At 34.6% G+C, this 20,922-nt stretch overlaps 1 long non-coding RNA gene across 1 annotated transcript; it reads right to left on the reverse strand.

Moving 5' to 3' along the window:
- Positions 1–17,793: 17,793 nt before the first annotated feature.
- Positions 17,794–20,922, reverse strand: LOC132160565 (uncharacterized). The gene is made up of 3 exons (XR_009438042.1): positions 20,650–20,922; positions 18,387–18,620; positions 17,794–18,279 (listed from the first exon to the last, which is right to left on the reverse strand). It is a non-coding gene; the product is annotated as an uncharacterized LOC132160565 (long non-coding RNA).

Consider the following 20,922-nt stretch of genomic DNA (forward strand, 5'->3'; position numbering starts at 1 on the left):
AAATTCCATTATTAGACATATTGCGTACCAAAGAATCTTGCCGATCTGCATACAGTAGGTTTTACATAAAAATCTTAATATCTTATCACATAAGAGCACAGTTTAAAGAGCACTCATGGAAGAACTAATTAAATTTCTGGAGGGACCTGTCTGACATTGTATTGTATCTGTGTTCTGTAACCGTTATATTTTGATATGCTGTCAGTGTACAGAACAGATGGGGCCCCCATCTAAGGTGTGAGTGTTCAGTGCCAGAATCACCAACTTGAGAAGCAAAGAGTGAGTTTACCATGGCAAGCTCATGCAGTGAACCTACACAAAGTCAACAGAACTGAATTATGGCCACCATCGCGAACCTCCATAAAACTGTATTGCGATTTCTCAGGGAAACTGATGTAAATTAACCAGTCAAACAAAACCATTTGCAATACAAACATTTATTCAAACCTGCAGACATGATTTTTTATGCAAAATTAAAAAATTAGCTATTTTAATATGCAGGTCTTTAGTAGGCCTTTTTTTTCTTCTTTTATTCATAATCAAGACCATAAAGGTTTGTTGAGATTAGCGTGGGTGAGGATTTATTGTTCCTGTGGGGTTAGTGGAAGTTTTCCTGAAAGAAAATTCCTGACCCATAACCCCTTCTCCCACTTATTTAGACCAGTCTCACACATTCACACACAGGCAGGCATTAATTTAAAGGAATTTTATATAAAAAAAATAATATATGTAATGCCTCTCCTCCAGCACACCCATATGTGTTCCAAAGACAACTACACCCAAAGGAGTAATTTCGGGGGGAAAAACAGTAATGAACAAACTAAGGCCTAGTTTGAAGAGCAGTCTGAACTTGAGCATTAAACCAGAGGTTACAATAAATTCTTTGTGTACTGTGACGCGGGTTGATCAAAGGAAGCTATTCTCACATCTTTACATATTCTTGTGTGATGGTGGCTGCATATGAATTCGAATTTGTTTACTCAGTTGTTAGCATTGCTTTCAATGAAGCTGGCAATCTCACACACTGTGCGTGTGTGTGTGTTCTAACATCTTCTGTCTCAAAGAGGGCATGCACATGACATGGAGCCTGAGGCTAAATCTCTTATCAGATAGCAGTTAAAACTAAGATGAATGGACTGTTCATTCAGAGTAATATAAATAATATACAAGTAGTTCTGGCCTTTTATCAAACTGGCTGGGTCGCTGTTGGACAGTGTTTTCTCTGCTTCCTGCTGGCCTTGCTGGCTGTAGCTGATCGTAGCTCCGTGTAGCTGTTTTTTTTCTTCTCTAAAATCTTTATCTTACTATCACTCTCTGTTTTTTTTAAGTGATAAAATATAACTTAATTCACACCATATTTTTGATATTATCAATCAATCTTATCAGATTAATTTTGATCGTTCACTTTTATTTTATTTTATATCCGTGAGTGCACAGTACGCTTGCATTGGTTAGCACTCGTTAGCTGTCATTAGCGTATTCATTCGAACCTATCACTGTTTTCTTTTCTCCTCTTCTCTCTCTCGCTCCAGTTTTCACAAGTTCATCAAACAACTGTGGTAAGAATATTTAATCAAGCACGGTGAGTAATGGCTTCTCCTGCTATTGTTATTTGCACCTCTTGCGACATGTACAGTTTATCAATCTCTGTCGCAGATGAGGGATTCACATGTGATAAATGCAGGGAAATAGTTAAGCTGGTGGATCAGCACCTAGAAAGGACCTCTACATCCCTGAAAGACAGTGGAGACCAGGACAACTAGAGGCCCAGATACAGATCCCCTGTAAAGACCTTGTCTCAGACGACCACCAGCACAAGACCACAGGAAACAGATGATTCTTCAGCACAATCTGACTTTGCTGTAGCCTGTAATTGAACTACTGGTTTCGTCTGGTCAGAGGAGAACTGGCCCCCCAAATGTGCCTGGTTTCTCCCAAGGTTTTTTCTCCATTCTGTCACCGATGGAGTTTTGGTTCCTTGCCGCTGTCGCCTCTGGCTTGCTTAGTTGGGGTCACTTCATTTACTTCATTTGACTTGACTGCAAATAAATGCACAGACACTTTTTAAACTCACTGAAATCAATGATGAACTGCTTTTAACTGTCATTTTGCATTATTGACACACTATTTCCAAATGAATGTTGTTCAGTTGTTTTGACGCAATGTATTTTGTTTAAAGCGCTGTATAAATGAAGGTGACTTGACTTGACTTGACTTTATATAATAATAAAATACTCAGTTTACACTGTATGTAAATAAAGATAAAACGTTAATAAAAGTAAAGTTAAAACAGTATCAATGTCAGATCTATTTATGATGAATAACTGTTCTATGACTTAATTCTGTGAAACCATGTAAAACTGAATTGAAGATATCATGATGTCACCTGATATCACAAGATCTTTAAATTCTCAGAAACTGCCTCAGGTACTTGACAAACTGGAAAACTAAGCCATTTAAAATTAAACCTTACTGTTGAGAATGCAGAGATAAATTAAAATAGTGTTTATTGCCTTTTGTACAGTTTAAAATACTTGGGCATACTTCTTTGATGGATAGCTTTAAATATCTTCTTATATATATATGTGTGTGTGTGTGTGTGTGTGTGTGTGTGTGTGTATTATTGAAGTTTTAACGTAAAATGCTTGCAGTCTGTAGAAATTAACATTTAATTAATTAAATTTAATGACATAAAAACAATACAAAATGTGCATACATGCCAGAAAATAATAAAATAATGGCTGAATAAAATTCACATGAAATCACTGGCCATCATATAGAAGGAAAGTAAAAATTCCCCAAATCATTCTAAACCAGCAATACTTATATTCTAAAAGAACAGAATTTCTTAATAATAACACGTGCTTGGCCCAGTTGTAGTTTTTTTAGTGTGTGTAAGCATTAGTATAGATCAAGAGTCTCAGAATGGTTGAATATTCCAAAGTGCGAATGAGATTTCAAAGCTATGTGAAAAATTCAGTTTTTCAATGTTTAATGTTATTTACTTCTTTACTTCCAGATAACAAGGAACATTTTCTAGAATGTAGAAAGATATTTTGACTTGGAATGTAATGAGTAAAGGTAGAAGATTCCCATCCTCATCCCTCACATAGTTTCTATCCTCATATTTGATCTATAATTACACACAACAATAAAGCTGAGCAGGAACTTGATGCATTTAAATGTTAATTCAACCACAAAAGAAGTTATGACATGGGACATACAAATTCATCTTTACAGCTCTTGTGTTTAATCACACAGTGCAGACTGTACTTGATCAGTGGAGACAGTGCTGAGTTCTCAGAGATTAACAATTTAGTTCTTTCCCCCCACACAGCAGAAGATGATGATGAATTCTAATGACTGTGAAAACACCATAGTTCTGTCTGAGTATGTGTGTGTTCAGGGCTCTCAGAGTAATCTGTAAAGAATGAAGTTAATACATAGAAGGTGGAGGGCCACCCGAACTCAGTCTGCTTTAGTAACAGGGAAGTGTATAAAAGACTGCTGGATCGTCTCTGTCAAGGCTGGCAGTGGCAGAATCACATGATTAAGTGTATGTGTGCTTCACTGAGTACAGTGAGACAATACAAACAGCACTAACTGTGCTTATTGTTTATTTGAAAGAACAGATAGAAACACAGTAAGCAAAAACATACATATTAAATGTTATTTTAATTTTCTAAAAATAGAGTACATATAGTGATCAAATCTACTACTAATATTCAAACTTGGGTTGTCAGTCAATAAAAAAACTAATAGAAATAATAACATCATAGCCCACTTAATTATTAATACAATTCATTATTTGCTAAGACTAGCCACGAGTGAAGAGTAAGTATCTGAAAAGATATTTAAAAATCAACTGACTTTAGACATTGCTGGTAAAGTAGGAGTTGTTTCAATGAAAGGAAAATATTTTTAATATTTAAAATAATATTTTTTCATGTATATTTACTTTAAATTGTACTAAATTAAAGAGTTAAACTGAGCTCTAATGCAACTAGTAATACAATTTGTACATTAAAGGCACAATCTGTCCAACAGTGGTTCGTTGTTCTGCTATGGCAAATTTGTTTCTTCTTATTTGACATTCATAAAAACATATTTCAGAAATGCACACACACACACACACACACACACACACACACACACACACACACACACACCCAATCTGAAGCATTCTGAGAGTTATCTCTGGGTTAAAGCAAGAATGAATCACAACACTTCACTGATATTTTGTCTGTGGATCAGATTGTGTTGATTCATATTGGATCAGGTTGTTTTTAGTTGTGTAATGGTATAGTGAAGCTTTTTTTTTTCAGAAGGAAATTAAATGATAAATGGTTTACGTTATAAAAAGAATGATAATATTTACTTTAATAAAATAGAAGGGAGGGAGCTTGTCAAACAACTGCAGCAGGCTACATTCTAGTACACCCACTCATGACCCTCTTCAGGTTAACGTCTGTGGGTTCCTCAGTTTCGCTTAGATACTATAGAACATTTCACACCCATCAGAGGTGCATTCTCAGCACTTCTGTGTGGAGGAGGGATTCCCTGCTGTTTTCTTAATCAAGAAAATGAATAAAGATCATTCAAATTCCTCATAGTTCAAACATGCAACCAAATCCATCCATCTTCAATGTTTCAAACAAAAAGCCATATTGCAGTCTAAATTTCCCAAACAAGGTACATTAAAACATAATTAATGCTTGTTTACCAGAATTCACCAATTCTCGTATGGAAAATGTGGTGCGAGTTTATTGTTATGGTCAAAGGGATAATTTCTAATGTACTCCTTATATCATAATGGTTTAATTTTTTATATTATTATTATTTACACTAAAGAGTAAAGCAAAGAAACTTTAGATTAAAAAATATGTAGTCATCAAGTCCTTCCACATGACATTTTACAACTAACCTAGCCTTTGCCATCACATTATCTAAAGAGACTTCTTGACTTTGACACACACAGGGTCTACATAATCATTTCCTGTTTTATGTTGGTCACACAATATTTGTTTTGCCTAACAAAAGATTTTAAAAAATTTTCTTCATGACATTTTTGCATAACTAAATATTAACATTTATTTTCATTTAGAAATGAAAAACAATCATATCATAGAAGAGGTGTGTGCAAGTCATCATATGCATAATTTGTATTTTTATGCATTTTGTAATAAATTAATTTACCAACGTCAAAAGAAAATGTGCATCATATCATTAAACTTTATATGATCAATTTCCCCACATCTGACATGGACACACAATCAGAATGTTATGTGAAAATTATGTTCTGGCTTTAATAAGCTTTTTATGAAACAAGTTAGTACAAGCACAGAATCAAGGCTGTGGGTGTTTGAAGAAGCATTTCCATGCATGGGGCAACGAAGCATTAGGGCTACCAAGAATCTCATATGAGATTCCCTTTTATCAAATGACTAGACTCTGGAAAAACACACAAAGAGCATGTCATGAACTACTTTGCAAAATAACTCTTACAAAAATCTGTTTCATAAGAGCATGAAATTGGCACTATTGCTGTGCTGTTCAGCAACGATCCTCCCTGAAGACTCTAGTCTGGGTCTTGAAGATCATTCAGCTCCTCTCTACCAGTTAGATACACACTTTTTCCGCTGACTGGGAGCAGGGAGCAGCCGTTTTTGCCAGTCTCTAATAATAGCTAGACAGTGCACAACAGTCAGATGGTTTTGAAATACATGACAAATGCCTGGGGTCCAGGGCAGGACTGGGACAAAAATTGGCCCTGGCATTTTTTGGTCCAGGCAGCCCACTACCATACAAACATACATACATATATATATATATATATATATACAGTACAGACCAAATGTTTGGACACACCTTCTCATTGAAAGAGTTTTCTTTATTTTCATGAATATGAAAATTGTAGATTCACACTGAAGGAATCAAAACTGAATTAACACATGGAATTATATATGGAATTATATGCATAACAAAAAAGTGTGAAACAACTGAAAATTTGTCATATTCTAGGTTCTTCAAAGTAGCCACCTTTTGCTTTGATTACTGCTTTGCACTCTCTTGGCATTCTCTTGATTAGCTTCAAGAGGTAGTCACCTGAAATGGTCTTCCAACAGTCTTGAAGGAGTCCCCCGAGAGATGCATAGCACTTGTTGGCCCTTTTGCCTTCTGTCTGCAGTCCAGCTCACCCCTAAACCATCTCGATTGGGTTCAGGTCCGGTGACTGTGTGGAGGCCAGGTCATCTGACGCTGCACCTCATCACTCTCCGTCTTGGTCAAATAGCCCTTGATGCCTTCAGTTTGACTCTACAATTTTCATAGTCATGAAAATAAAGAAAACTCTTTGAATGAGAAGGTGTGTCCAAACTTTTGGTCTGTACTGTATATATAATTATATTATATTATATTATATTATATTATATTATATTATATTATATTATATTATATTATATTATATTATATTATATTATATTATATTATATTATATTATATATTATTATATTAATATTAATACAAATAAGTATGTAACTGTGTACAACATATAGGCTACTATAATTTAAATGTTGCCAGTAATCTTCACACTAAGGGACAGCAGAGAACTCCTCAAAGAATGCAACCTTTATAAGAATAAGAGAGGAAGATGGAGATTAAGTTAATAAATTGTGATTTTTTTTAAACACAGTGGTTACAGTATAGTATCTTTAATATTGAAAATTAAGTATTTGAATATATTGCAAACTCACAAAATAAAAAAAATATGTGAATATCCAATCTCATTTTGGATAAGAATAAAACGTCAGGTCATTTTTAAATGTAGATTCATTCGCATTGGCCCACGGAATCCTCTGTGAACACCCTTGACTTGGCCAAAAAGAGAACAAGGGATGAATTTATTGTTTTATTAAAAAGTTTTTACGTATTATAAAACGGATAGTTCAAGTCCTTGATTCTGATTGGATGAGCTGCGTTCAAGGCTGCTGTAAATTACACTACAAACATACACCTTTGTGTACTTCTGAGTGTTGCTCAGCAACCACTTTGTTGGAACCACAACTGTTTCTGAGGATTTACATTGTTTGGTTGAAGAATACTGTTTTTATTTATATCATTACAATTTATTTGCTCTGTTTTATTCTGTGAAACCTTACTATGTATATTAACCATTTTATAAAAGCAATATGCCCCATGGCGCTTTAGGTCATGCCTAAGAACGCCCCTTAGCTATTATAAATTCACTGTAAACCACAGCTTCTTGGGGCTTATTGCTTTATTTTCTACGCTCATGGCGCACACACGCATTAGGACAGGCTAGATTCCTCTGTTTCCCCTTCATGCGAGCCCCTGTTATCAAGCTCCTTACTGATTAAACTCCTCTCCTCCTCCAGCCTGTCCCTTTGGCCCTCATCACTCACAGCAGAGCAAGCCTGTTTTTGATAACACTGTGGTGTACATTTCAGAACTGCCGACGACGAGGCACATTTTGCAGCATCCACCTCCAAATGTTTTAGCTACTTTTCCCTGAGCTTTTCAGTACCACCGTTTTGCCTTGGTCTGTCTATTTTGAGAGAATAATAGGAAGGTGGAAGAGAGGTGAAGTGATATTTACATAGGCGGAGCAAGATCCTTTATCACTCCTTCTATATAATGCTTTGTGATGGGACGGTCCTTGGCGGAAAAAAATTAATTAATAAAAGTGCGTCGACCCACCCGGAAAATGCCCAGTCCAGCACTGCTGGGGGCCAACACATTAACACTCATCAGACAATCAACATTCTGGAGAGAAGGTTGATGAAGACTACTACTTGGAGAGAGAGACAGAGCGAGAACAAGGCAGCCAAAGAAGAAAGAAGAGAGCAGGGGTAGTATGTGCGGTCATGTATTATTAGTGAAAGGGAAATGCTTGACAGAAAAGTGCTTGATTATTTAAACATCGGAAAACACCTGTGCCTTACACTTAGATGAGACAAAGAGCTCTTAAGATCTAATAATATAACAAGCTCTGATGAGGAGTCACATTTGGATAAGAGAAGTTACAGACTAACATAGCCTGCTGACTCTACAAATGACTAAGTCAAATATTTCCTCCATGTTGAATGCATAGTACTTTGGTAAACCAAAATAACTGGGGCAGGTTTAACAGTGTGCAGATTTCTAATGATTTAACCACATCAGCTCCCCCATGAGTCATCAAAGAACAAAAGAGCTTATTTAAAAAAATAACTGATCTAGGATCAGTTCTTTTAACAGTGACACAAAGCAGATCAATTTAACTCTCACGAGAAACGAATAATGCTTACCAGCATTGAACCAAATCTGAGTCAAAGCTGGGGTCTCTTGCCATCTTGGCTGGGGTTTGAAAACCACAAAAAAAAGAAGAAGGCTGCCTATTAAGGCCAGACTTCCACCACATCACAGAGCCGTCAGTGGGTCAACGAATCACAGGCTTGTCAGGAAAACATACCAAAACTATTACAGATCAAGAGTTGGTCGATTGGATTCTCTTCCCCACGCAGGCCTCCCACATCTAGAACTCCCGGTGGTGTTACAGTAAGCCAACTGTCCACCTATAACAACAAACACATCATACTAACATCTCACTGCACTCCAGAATCCAAATCATTCACAAATGTACCAGACTGTTACAGATTTAAAGATTTTTTTTCATTTTAGCACATTTCTTTGTGTAATCTATGCTGATAATTAGCTTTTACCAGTTTATAAAGTGATTTCCAGGAAAAAAACGTTTCAAGAAATACGATGTATAATATGTGTGTAGAAAATTTGTTAACTGATTGGAGGCAATTGAATGAGGTAATTTGTAAATTTGCACAATGTAGATGCAGATCCAAACTATAACATATGTAACATAACCTTTCAGTTTTGTTAGTTGATATTTATTTATGTATGTATGTATTTATTGTGTTGTATCCAATTTTTAACACTATACATTATTTCAAAGTAGCTTTACATCACATAACATCTGTCTTAATATATTTGTCAGTAATTGCAGGGTGCAGGTATTCGCATTAAATTACATGCGACTATTTGAACAGGTAACTGCATATTCTATGAATCACAACAATCGGAAGCGTACATGCTCTATGCCTGACAAAGATCATGGAGAAAAAACATTTTTAGCTGAATTTGAAGTTTTTACTGAATTGAGGGGTATGTTTTACTTTAAGGTGTCCTTGTTACAATGTAATGATACATTTAAGTATTAACTACATTTTGGATAAAAGACTTACATTTGGATAAAAGCATCTGCTAAAAGACTAAATATTAATAATAACTAAATGTACTATGGTTAGAGTTAGGATTAGGGTTTGGCTTAGGTTTAATTGCATGTTATCATGCATAATGTGTTGTTAGTATAATATTAACCTTGAAATAAAGCATTAACATTCAACAAATGATAAAGCTACACTAATGCACACTCCGATTCAAGCAGTAATATAAACCTGAGAAGAGGAGTCAGAGATAAGAGATAAGATAACAGAGATAACAGAGATAAGCAAAGACAAGTTTGATGACTCATCATCTTCCAACAAGACTCCAACATCAAACGCAGGTGGCGGTTCAAACTTGTCATAGTGGCGGGATCCTGCAGGCAAGGATGGGATCTACCTCAACACACCTATAAACTTGGCAATGATATAGAGAGGCTTCCAATATTCAAGTAGTTTTCTAAAAAGACCTCATTTACTAGTCTAGATTTTAAGACCTGACTAAACTTATGGATGAAACTGAGACTGAAGAACTGTCTGGAATTGACAAACACATTATCTATTCATTATTCAGTGGTGGCCAGAACTTTGAAATACACTCTAAACTTTGGCAGAATTATTGGAAAAATTGTGGCAGTGGTTGGCAGAGGTATACTATGGTTTCCCTGCTATTTTCTGTTGCCAGTGTCTTGTTTTCCAGTGCTTAGTATAGTCTATTCCAAACAGTTAAACACACATTGACCTGTTAATATTATTTAATTATATTTTAATCTAAATAATACACTTTCGCTAAAGGGGAAACTTTTACAAATGAACATTTGAGGCAATAGAAAGTTCTCTTGGTTTCAGAAGTCACTCTCCCTGGCATTGAAATACAACCTATGTTTTACATCAATATGTTCAAATCCCTAACCATTAAACTAAAAGCACCCATGAGAGAGAGAGGCTGTGTAATGCAGATGTAGTTACAACTTAAAAACCTTAATCATTTTAACATATCACTCTGTATTGGTTAAATGTTGTTATGACTTACAATACTGCCATCAGCAGTACAAACACTGAGACAATCATCAGTTCTCTTTGTTTAAACTTTTAATAATGTTCTGTTTGTGACACACTGCATTCAAGTTAATACGTTGCTCTCAGCTGATTTTCTGTACAACTGTAGTTTCAACTCTTCAGCATCATTCTGAGTTTCTCAAATAATCATCAAATTTAATTTAATCATCAAACTTTTATTTACAGATTTTTCCCAAATTGCTTGTGTTGTTTCTCGTTTCTTCACTTTGGATAAAAAAACAAAATGCAAATGTAGGTATATTTTGTCTGAAAGGCACTTCAAACAACACAGGAACAACTGTACATCGATACAGTACGTCAGTTTTCAGAAAGTGGAGAAATAAATACCTACCAGTCATTTTTAATTCAGTCAATGACAAGCATGAATAAAGTGCTGAGTGCCATTAACAACATTTATTTTAAACATAACAGCCATAATATAGTCTTAAGTGTGTCAAATAATATATATTATATATATTATACTAAATTTTAGTAATTAAATACATTAAAAATATTTGCATTAGATATAAATTCACAAGGATAGCTATATAAAAATATAGTAATTGATATTAGATTCATAGTTGTTTACAGAATTATATTATATCATTATAATTGAAACCTCTAATCTGTATGAGACGATTATTGTCTGCATTTGATAGTGCTGCAGGGCATCCAAATAAATAATTTTTGTCAAGCGAAGTGAACTTTAGGGAGCTTATGACTTTGGAAGCAGCGACCCTGTGAATTTAAAATGCTACTTAAATATCTTCATGTTGAAGTCCTGTTTAGGACCTATCAGGGATTATTTTGCAAAAATATCCTCCTGACTGCAAATTATCCCTTGCTTATTGTATTTATTATGGGAGTAGAAATTATAGTAAATGTAAATTTGGTAAGGTAAGTACATATTCTCACTATTAATTAGCATGCATATAACTTGTATATTGGCTGTTTATTAGTACATATAAAGGACATATTAATGCCTTATTCAACATAAAGATATTTTAGATCCCTTAATCCTACCCAATACCTTAAACTCAACAACTACCTCACTTAGTATCAATAAGCAGCGAATTAGGAGTTTACTGAGGCAAAAGTTGTAGTTAATAGTTAGTAAATATCACCAAATTAAAGTGTGACCGAATTTACTTTAAGAATTTAAACATTTAATTCATATCAAGGTCATTTTAACTTCTCATTTCAAAATCCTAAAATCATATAAATTGTGTATTGTAAGGTATTGAATCTGCTACCAATCTCAGCTGGTTTCAACCACGCAAAGGTTCATTCGACTGTGTCATTTCCAGCACAATGCAACAGTCTTGTCTAAGAAATGTAGGTGAAAGAGGAAGTGCATATCTGTCATTCCCCACTCAAGTCTCAAGTGACCAAAATACTTTAAAGCCCTGTCAAAACTTTCTTGCCCAAGACCCTTTTAGTTTAACCAGGAGACAAACTGGTGAAATTTTCAGGGGTCAGGAGAAATTAGGAGACGTCTGTTTACCCATAATCCTTCTTAAGCAAACGCTTGGTATGATTGGACTTTTAACAATGTTTCACATTAACAAATGATTCCTTCTTTAGCAATATGTTTGTTACTCAACCATCAAAATGGGCAGGGTAGAATGAGAAGTTACTAACTACAAGTGACTATGCAATTAGGCATCTCTCAGTACACATCACATGTCTTGAATCTAGTTTTGTGGAATAGTTATGGAAAATGAGTTTGTATAGATGTTAGGTCTTTAAGTCCTCTCTTTCTTCTTGTCTGTTGCTGCCTCTCTGTCTCTCTTCATCTGTCCTTCGCTCCCCCTCTCTCATGGCTCTGAGCCAGAGGTGACAGATTTAGAGGAGGCACAGGTTCTATTTTCTCCACCTGGACAAATGATACAGAAACTCAAGCCTGGACCACTTTGCTGCTTCAGACTCATGACCTGCCCTAGTGTTCGCTTACAGCTAGGAACCTGAAACTGACTAGTGAGTTAAACCAAACAGAGTTTCTCAGGCAGTTTGTGTATTCTTGTAAAGGAATGTTCATAGACATTTAGATTTAATGGACCCCCAAATGATTTCTCTAGGGCAAAAAACACCTGTCATCAAAAGTAAGCGTTTATAGTAAGTGGGTTAGGTCATCTCTACCAAATGGGTAACACGCTCATGTTGCAATGTTTGCTCATTTGGATATATAGAGGGGTAGAGGTGCGAACTGAGAGCGTTCTTTGTATTTGCGTTGATTTTAGTTTGAAAAAAAAAAAAAATCAAAGTTTAGACTTTGACATTAGTATGCTGTACATATCAAATGGTGTAAAAAGTAATAGCTTTATATATTACTATACTTTACTAAAAAAAAATCCTTACACCTTCTTAATCATTATCAGAAAAAATGTAAAATTATTATAAATATATTTTCAAAGCAAATATTTTTTTTTTTTTTCGTTTTTGACATTTTACCATCTAAACTAACCTAAAAAGTCACTAAAAACCCTGATATTTATCCTGTGTTATGGGTTGTTTGTCCCTACACATTGGTTGGAACACATGGCACATAATTTACTTTACTAGAATTACATTTTTCTCTTTAAAGGGTTACTTCACCCCAAAATGAAAATTCTGTCATTAATTACTTACCCTCATGTCATTCCAAAGCCATAAGACCTTCGTCAATCTTCATAACACAAATACTTTGCAAAAAAAAAAAAAAGATAGCAGATAGCTCTCCGAGTTCATCAAAAATATCTTCATTTGTGTTCCGAAGATGAACGAAGGCCTTACATGTTTTGAACGACATGAGGGTGAGAAATTAATGTCATAATTTTCATTTTGGGGGGAACTAACCCTATAATGAGACTTTACTGAGAGAGAGAGAGAAAGAGAGAGAGAGAGAGAGAGAGAGGTAAGAAAGGAAAATGTAAGCAAAGGTTTCTAATACATAAAGAAATGACAGGAATAAATTGAGGGGAAAAAGTTTTTAAATGTATTTTATTAAGACTGGTATATGTAGTAAGCTGAAAAGGTGATTTAATGTTGTCTATATTTCTTTCTCAGAGGTGTTCACACCCACCTCCCCATCCACTTTTCTTCTTCTTTTCTTTTTTATACATTTCATTCTAATACATGTACACACCCAAAGATCTCTTTTGTCTTTTATGAATGTAGGAGGTTGCCCACACCTTTCAGCTCTGCATCGGAAGGAGTGAATCCTGTTGTTAAGTCTGCTGTGCAGAGCTGTGCCAGAAAGTGTGCCAGAGACAGACAATTTATTCTTGAAATCAGGGAGACAGAATGCAGAGAGCAGACAATGCCACGCGATTACAGAACGCAACCCTGCTTGGAATCATAACAAGACTTTTGATGTCAGTAAAAGGGAACTAGAACCTGACTACCTGCTAGCACCCTGTCACTAAGGTTATATTCCCAGAGGAATTCAATGACATAGTCACTGAAAAAAAAAAAAAAAAAAAAAATATATATATATATATATATATATATATATATATAAATATATTAAATATATTCTTCCCATTCCAGATGTAGATGAGTTTGTTTCTTCATCAGAACAATTTGGAGACATTTAGCATATCAGTATAGCATTACATTATTGTAAGAAACAAATTCATCAAGGCATTCATTTTAAACTTTAAACCGTCACTTCTGGTAATATAATAGCCCATAAAAGCACTTCCTTCAGTAAAAACAAATAAATAAATAAAAATCCATCGTTGTCTTATCACATCAATATCAATATCTAATATTTAGAACTGACTTGTGCATACTTAATTCAGCTGAGACATTTATTTATTTATTTTTTAACTAGAGAAAGGACTTTTAGCCTGAAGTACTGTTTAAAGTTAAAAACGGCTTAATGATAGAATTTTTTTTTACAAGCACAGTCTTCACAAGAGTTCAGTTGATGGTCTGGAGTATATCAATTACTTGTGGAGATTCTTGTCAACTGTTTGAACTCTCATTCTGATGGCACCCATTCACTGCACAGGTAATGGAATGCTACAACTCATCTCGAATGGCCTGAGGAATACATTTTTGTGTGAACTATTCCTTAAAGCGTCTGTGGGAGGAAATGCCCTTATCAGAGGTCTAAGTAATCCTGGAAATGAGGATGTGGGTTTATGCCTGGTGATTAAAGCCAGCCTTCTGCAGCCTTCTCTTGGTCTTCCAGATCATTAGATACTGAGAACATCCTACATTAGGTGCCCTGGACAGCAGTCATGGATATACTGGAAGACTTTACTTAAAAAGCTCTATTTTCATGCACTAATTCAGTACTTATTATACTAACAAATATTTTTTAGTCCTTAAAATAATCTTAAGAACATCTAAGTGTACTCAACTCAATTTTGGCACACCATGAATAGGAACTAAAATGTGCTTTTAACATACTTTCTCTGTTAAAAAAAAAAAAGGAATAATTAGTTACCACTTGTAGCACAGTTGAAACCATCGTGCATGCACTTTTAAAAATACTCATCATACATAGAAATACACATATTAGTTTTTAAATATAAGATTAATATATAATGTATATATATGAAATGTATTTATAATGTATTACCCACATATTTTAATAGATTAAATGTGTTGTAGTTATGTTAACATTCCCTTTATATGATATACTTAACTACATGTTTATGGTCTTTAAATAGTACAATCAATTACACTATTACTATGTCATTAGTAGCATTTTCACATTAAAAATATAGCACTTCAAGTACTTTATGCTAAACGTATATTTAATGGTTAATTGTGAATTATGGTACACATTTAAACACATATATGAATAATCCAATTTTGTGATATTAGAGCATTTAGCCTAAGTAAAGTAACCTATGGTTTTACTTAATACATTTCAACTGTATTTTTCATAAAAAATCAAAATAAAACTTAGCAATGGTATATATAAAAATCCATTAAAGTTTTATGTAAAGCGATCATGGCACACTTTTAAGCAATGCAATTATAAAACACATCTAAAACTTTTTCTGACTACACTTAAAAGGAATTTGTAATGTACTTATAATAATGTACTTATAACTATTACATATTACTAACATGTTTTAAATAAAATAAACTTAATTTAAACTTAGGATAACCATTTAAAGGTGTACTAACATTGAACTCATTTTTAAATCATTCAAAGCACATTTTTAAGAAATACACTAATACAGTTTTTGCATTATACTTTATTTCAATGCACTAAAAATCTATTTAAATATCAGTGGTATTTAGTATACTTTTGCAATTGCACTGAAGTACTACTGAAGTAGAAATATACTTTTAATTAGTGTATTTATAGTGTATCACTTCTACAATTTTATTTACAAAAAAATAAAAATAAATAAGAATATACTACAGATGTGCTAGTATATAAGTATTTGTTATACACCTTATTTTTAACAAGGAGGAGGGGAATTTAATGTTTTTAATTATATATTAATTATATATTATTATAATAATATATATTATATATATATATATATATATATATATATATATATATATATATATATATATATATATAATAACAACACACACACCCATATTAAGAATAGTCCATTTTGATTTCATGGTTTCAGTTCTAGTAGATGCTAAGACGATGATTATTTACAATAATTGAAAACTATTTTGTCTAAAATTAAATAAAAAATGCAACACTAAAGACTAAAATTATTTATTTTAAATGTCACAAATGAATTTATGCATCACAATATTATAATGAATGAACAGAATGAAGAAATGGATGTTATTACATTATTTTATTCCCTCTTCAGCATCTTTGTCACACTCTATACAGTCCCAAGTATCAGTAGACTATAGCTTGACCCAGACAGCTGCCTGGTGCTGGTCTAGACAGTGATGGAGACAAGCGTCACAGGCCTGCAGACAAACTCTGAATCTCAACATCTCATGGCCACAGACCTGTAGAACACCACCCTCTGTTGGGTCTGCATGTGAACTACAGATAACCTGCCACAACTCGGATTCTGATACAAAGGTGTTAAATTAGGTATCTAAGTCACACAAGACTCTTGCAAAGGGCCTTGAGTAGAAGCACTTCAAATAACCTATTTATAATAGATTGAAACTCCATTTACTCTGAAACATGCACCATCATGACTATGCAAAAAGTCAGACCTACTTGGAAGGCCTGCACTGTTCACAAAACAACAGCATTGCACCATTTATGGTCCATTTGAGTTAGGAAATAAACTGTTGTACCAATAAACTTCCCAGGTATTTCCAAACATCACACCCTTATGTTTTAGACATTAAGTCTTTGTTTCACTTTTGCCCAAAAAGCCAGCTGCACTAAACCACAGTAAGATATGAGTGTAAGATAAAAACATTGTAAAAAAAAATAAATAAATAAAAAATTTATAACTGACTGTGTGCAACACAATTTCAGCCCAGAATAATGTAGTATTAATAAAACTGGTTTAGATTACAAATAATTGTAGAGTTTGTAGAGTTTCTGACTAACTTGTTATACTGTCTGGTCTTCACCGTTATAATGGATCAAAAATTGAGGTAATAGCTGTCTCAGATGATGGTTAAATGTCAGAAAGGTTTGCTGTCTTTGGGCAGGCTGAGGGTCAATAAATTATATATAATTCACAAAACACTGAAGTCTACCATATTAATATTCATTTCAGATGTCTCTTGTAAGGTTCATTTAGTCAACAGTGTTAAAAATCCATTCATAAAAATACATTGAACAATATTTACAAGTCTTTGTATTTTTCTAGTTTGTCTTTTTCTTTTGCCTAATTCTAATTTCTAATTCTTAATAAGTTTATTTACCCATAAATGCCATTAAAAAGGTTTTATATATATATATATATATATATATATATATATGTGTGTGTGTGTGTGTGTGTATATAGTTTGTTTTTGAAAGAAGCAGTTTTGCTGCTGAATAGTTTCGTGGAAACTATGCCACATGTTTTCAGTATTCTTTGAGTAGAAATTTCAATAGAACATATGATGTATGAATTAGAAACATTTTGTAATAAAATGTTGTTACTGTCACTTTCGATCAGTTGAAAAATTAAGAAACATTATTTGTCCTTTTTAGGAAAACTTAAAATAACAACAAAATAAATTAAACTGACCTCAAATTTCTGAACAGTAGTGTATATAATAATCAGTATTACAATTTTAGTGAGTTGTACAAAAATAATTTAAGATTTTCTTCTTTCTTTAATTTTTTGACAGCAGCACTGGAAATAATTGTGTTAAACCTGATGATTCATGTTCCCAGAATGATTTTTAGATATAGAAATTGAGATCTATATGTAAAAGCAATGAACAGCAGAGCTGTTTGAGTCTATCTAAAGATCAGTACCAATGGTCAAGTCAAAGACAAAGCTTTCTTGAAGACTAGGCCTATACTGCCACCTAGTGAAAACACTTGCACAAACGAATGCTCATTATCAGTTCAATTCCAGAAATGTGCCTCAAGTCTACACAAGAACAACATTCCTTCCTGTCACTTTGCTTTTATTCAGATTAACATTGTAATGCACTATTTAATAGATAAACAGTAATCAAATTGTGCTTACAGATTAAAACAAATTGGCTTCAACTGGCAAAAATGAATGAGATAAACTTGCAAATATGAATGCTAAGCAATGATTTGATCAACATAACTATAAATTAACATCAAATACTGAGAGGTCACTAAAAACAACAAAAGTGTTTAAAACATTAGCCTGAGCTCAGTAGATTATAAACAAATTTTATATTTTTTTTTTCTGAAAGAAAACACATATAACTAATAAACAACAGCCTTCTTAATCTTCAGCATCAGCAAACTGGTCATCCACTACAGCATAAATAAAGCGGACCCATTTCACAGGTTTAATGTGGTGAATTGCTGGGCTGTAGTGTTCCTGGCTTGAGCTTGGGCCATTCTGGATGTTACAATGAAATCCCTCCCCTACGCCAGTACTCAAATCATCTCCAGGATCTGTGTCAAAAATACAGCTGTTAATGTCGAGCCACATAAACTGTTGATTACAAAGTTATTTTTATGGAAAACAGATTTAAAAAAACTTTATTTGGAAATGAAATTACCTAAAGGAGGCTGTTTCTGCTTTTCAGTGCGTTGTGAAATCTCCTCTAACTCCTTTTCCCAGTCCTCTTCCTGACTGGGGGGCTGTGGCTTGATGTTGTTGTTACCCATCTGAGAGAATCTTCTATATACTTTTTTTGGTCTCCGCTTGTATGGGCGCATTTCTTCTTTTTGACCCCTTTAAAGTTAAGGTCTTCAAAGGAAACTGAGATATGTTCTTCCTCCGGATGCTGTTCCTGTGTTAAATATGTAACATTAACATTCTATTCTGGTAGTGTTTGATACAGTGGGGAAAATATTTATTTGATCCCCTGCTGATTTTGTTTGCTGAAGTTTGTCCACTTAGAAAAAAAAAACGAAAGGTCTATAATTTTTATGGTAGGCTTATTTTAACAAATAGAGACAGAATACCAAACATAAAAAATTAGAAAAACACATTATATAAAGGTTAGAAATTGTTTTGCATTTCATTAAGTGAAATAAATATTTGATCCCCAAGCATAACATGACTTTAGTACTTGGTGCATAAACCATTGTTGGCAAGCACAGAGGTAAGATGTTTTTTGTAGTTGGTCACCAGGTTTGTACACATCTCAGGAAGGATTTTGATCCACTCCTCTTTACAGATCCTCTCTAGTTTCTTGGCTGTCGTTTGGCAACTCAAAGTTTCAGCTCCCTCCACAGATTTTCTATAGGACTGAGGACTGGAGACTGACTAGGCCCCTCCATGTTTTCCTTTTAATGTGCTTCTTCTTGAACCAAGTCAAGTCAAGTCACCTTTATTTATATGCACTTTAAACAAAATACATTGCATCAAAGCAACTGAACAACATTCATTAGGAAAACAGTGTGTCAACAATGCAAAATGACAGTTAAAGGCAGTTCATCATTGATTTCAGTGATGTCATCTCAGTTCAGCCACTTCTTTGTTGCCTTGGTGGTATGTTTCATGTAACTGTCATCGCGAAAGATCCATCCAAGACCCATCTTCCGTGTTCTGGCTGAAAGAGGGAGGTTCTCGTCCAAGATTTTACAGTACATGGCCCTGTCCATTTGCCCCTCAATGCGGTGAAGTTGTCCTGCACCTTTAGCAGAAAAACAGCCCCAAAGCATGTTTCCATCTCCGTGCTTGACTGTAGGGATGGTGTTCTTGGGGTCATAGACAGAATTTCTCTTCCTCCAAACACAGCAAGTTGAGTTAATGCCAAATAGCTCAATTTTGGTCTCAGCTGAGAACACACAGTTTTGTATTTATTACAATCCCGAAAAATTACACCAATAGTTGTCTTGTCTCCTACTATCTTGTCTCTGACATCCTTTGACAGCTCTTTGGTCTTGCCCATGGTGGTGAGAAAGGTTGGAATGGAAGATGACAGGTGTCTTATGAAAGTGAAAGTCGTGACATTTGCCAAGTATGGTAACCCATACTCGGAATTGTTGCGCTGCATTTAACCCATCCAAGTGCACACACACAGCAGTGAGAAGTGAACACATCGTGAAGACACACCCGGAGCAGTGGGCAGCTATAGATTCAGCACCCGGGGAGCAACTGGGGGTTCAGTGCCTTGCTCAAGGGCACTTTAGCCATGGGTATTGAGGGTGGAAGACAGCGCTGTTCATTCACCCCCCCATCTGCAACTCCTGCCAGCACCGAGACTCGAACCCGGCAACCTTTGGGTAACTAGTCCAAGTCTCTAACCATTAGGCCACAGCTTCTTACACACATAACGAGCTGACATTAGGAGTAACTTCTTAAAGTCGCAGGACTAATCTGTTTTCCACATGGGCACATACTGTAACCAATCTGTGGGAGCCAGAATTCTTGCTGGTTGGCAGACGATAAAATACTTATTTCACTCAATGAAATGCAAATCAATCTCTAACCGTTATATAATATGTTTTTTCTGGATTTTTTTTGGTCAGTATTCTGTCTATCTGTTAAAATAAACCTACCATAACAATTACAGACCCTTAATTTCTTTGTAAGTGGGCAAACTTACAAAATCAACAGGGGATCAAATACATATTTCCCCCACTGTAAATTACACTGCACAATGCTTTTCACAAATGTAGTCCTGTTAAAAATGACTTAATGTGGATAAAAAGGTAAATAGCCTACTTCCTTTCTGTGATCCAAACCAAAAATGATCCCTGTGCCAAACCACCCGGTCTCCCTTGTACTGATAGTGTCTTATTCTGTCATTGTCTAATTTACGTTTTGTCATCATTAACAAACTTGTTAGATGAACAAATTTTTGAACTCACGGCGGCGCCCTCGTTCCCGTCAGAACTATTAATCAGTGATATGATGGCGAATGATGATGCTGCTCTTGCGACGGCTGTTCACTCTGGCAGTTTTCGCTTTAGTAAAACTTCCGCAAGTACCGAGTGAAACAATTAAGCTAACATCAGTTGAAACTGCTAAAGCAAAGCAGCGCCCTCGAATGGCCAAAGCAAACAGCACGCCATAAGGCCGATATATATAGGTTTTAAACGCTTTTCTTGCCATTATTTTACTTTGCAAGATGTTGTAAAGGC

This window comes from Carassius carassius, chromosome 17 (assembly GCF_963082965.1).
Source record: "Carassius carassius chromosome 17, fCarCar2.1, whole genome shotgun sequence".
Classification (NCBI taxonomy): Eukaryota; Metazoa; Chordata; class Actinopteri; order Cypriniformes; family Cyprinidae; genus Carassius; species Carassius carassius.